The sequence below is a fragment of the Columba livia genome, unplaced genomic scaffold (assembly GCF_036013475.1).
Source record: "Columba livia isolate bColLiv1 breed racing homer unplaced genomic scaffold, bColLiv1.pat.W.v2 Scaffold_122, whole genome shotgun sequence".
Taxonomy (NCBI): Eukaryota; Metazoa; Chordata; class Aves; order Columbiformes; family Columbidae; genus Columba; species Columba livia.
The window spans coordinates 251,797-254,312 of NW_027043021.1; positions in this window are offsets into that span (position 1 = coordinate 251,797).

The window sequence follows — 2,516 nt, forward strand, 5'->3', positions numbered from 1 at the left end:
ACACTCACTGTCCATTGGGGACTGTGACACACACACACTGTCCAATGGGGATTGTGACGCACACACTGTACCATGGGAATTGTGACACACACACTCTGTCCAATGGGGTTTGTGACACACACGCTGTCCAATGGGGACTGTGACACACACGCTGTCCAATGGGGTTTGTTACACACACACTCTGTCCAGTGGTTCTTGTGACACACACGCTGTCCTATGGGTTTTGTGACACATACTCTGTACAATGGCCTGGTGACACACACGCTGTCCAATGGGGTTTGTGACACACACACTGACCAGGGGGGTTTGAGACATGCACACTTTCCAATGGGCTTTAGTGACACACACACGCTGTCCCATGGGGTTTGTGACACAAACGCTGACCAATTGGGTTTCTTACACACACACTGTCCAATGGTGTTTTTGACACGCATGCTGTCCAATGGGTTTTGTCACACACACTCTGTCCAATGGCGATTGTGACAAACACGCTGTCCAATGGTATGTGTGACAATACACACTCTGTCCAATGGGGTTTGTGACACACACGCTGTGAAATGGGGTTTGTGACACACACACTGTCCAAACGGGTTTGTGACACACACGCTGTCCAATGGGGTTTGTGACACACACACTTCCTAATGGGGTTTGAAACACACACTGTCCAAAGGGGTTTGTGACACACATGCTGTCCAATGGGGTTTGTGACACACAAACTTTTTTATGGGGTTTGTGACACACACACTTTACAGTGGGTTCTGTGACACACACACAGTCTAATGGGGATTGTGACACACACACGATGCTCTGTGGTGTTTGTGACACACAAACTGTCCAGTGGGGATTGTGACAAACACGCTGTCCAATGGTGTGTGTGACACACACTCTCTGTCCAATGGGGTTTGTGACACACACGCTGTCCAATAGTGTTTGTGACACACACACGCTATCCAATGGGGTTGTGACACATATACTAGCCAGTGGGCCTTGTGACACACACACTGTCTAACTGGCTTGTGACACACACGCTGTCCAATAGTGTTTGTGACACACACTCTGCCCCATGGGGTTTTTGACACACACACTGTCCAATGGGGATTGTGACATACACACTGTCCAATAGGGTTTGTTACACACACATGCTATACAATGGGGTTTCTGAAACGCACACTTTCTCATGGGGTTTGTGAAACACACACGCTGTCCCATGGGGTTTGTGACACACATGCTGAACAATTGGGTTTGTTACACACACACTGTCCAATGGTGTTTGTGACACGAATGCTGTCCAGGGGGTTTTGTGAAACACACACTGTCCAATAGGGTTTGTGACACACACTCTGCCCCATGGGGTTTGTGATACACACACTGTCCAATGGGGATTGTGGCACACACACGCTGTCCAATGGGGATTGTGACACACACACGCTGTCCAATGGGGTTTGTGACACACACGCTGTCCTATGGGGTTTGTGAAACACACAATCTGTCCAATGGTGTTCGTGACACACATGCTGTCCAGTGGGGTTTTTGACACACACAGTGACCAGGGGGGTTTGTGACACACACAGGCTGTTCAATGGGGTTTGTGACACACACGCTGTCCAATGGGACTTGCGACACACACTGTCCAGGTGGGTTTCTGACACACATGCTCTCCAATGGGGATTGTGACACACATGCTGTCCAATGGGGTTTATGACACACACACTCTGTCCAATGGGGTTTGTAGACAAACACACAGTCCAGGAGGGTTTGTGACGCACACGCTGTCCAATGGGGTTTGTGACACACGCACTGTTCAAAGGGGTTTGTGGCACACACTCTGTCCAATGGGTTTTGTGGACACACACACATTGTCCAATGGTGTTTGTGAGAAACACTGTCCAATGGGCTTTCTTGCACACACACGCTGTGCAATTTTATTTCTGACAAAGACGCTGTCCAATGGGGTTTGTGAAACACACACTGTACAATGGGTTTTGTGACACACACACTGTCCAATGGGGTTTGTGACACACACACTGTACAATGGGATTTGTGACACACACGCTGTCCAATGGGGATTGTGACACACATGCTCACCAATGGGGATTGTGACACACACAATGTCCATGCCGGTTTGTGACACACACACTGTCCAATGGGGATTGTGACGCATACACTGTCCAATGGGGTTTCTCACAAACACTCTGACCAATGGTGTTTGTGAAAACACTCTATCCAATGGGTTTGTCACGCACACTCTCTCCAAAGGGTTTGTGACAAACACGCTGTCCAATGGGGATTGTGACAAACATGCTGTCGAATGGGGTTTGTGACACACACACTCTGTCCAATGGGCTTGTGACACACACGATGTTCAATGGGGTTCGTGACACACACTCTGTCCAATGGGGTTTGTGACACACACACTGTCCAAAGGGGTTTGTGACACACATGCTGTCCAATGGGGTTTGTGACACATACGCACTGTCCAATGAGGTTATGACACACACGCTGTCCAATGGTGTGTG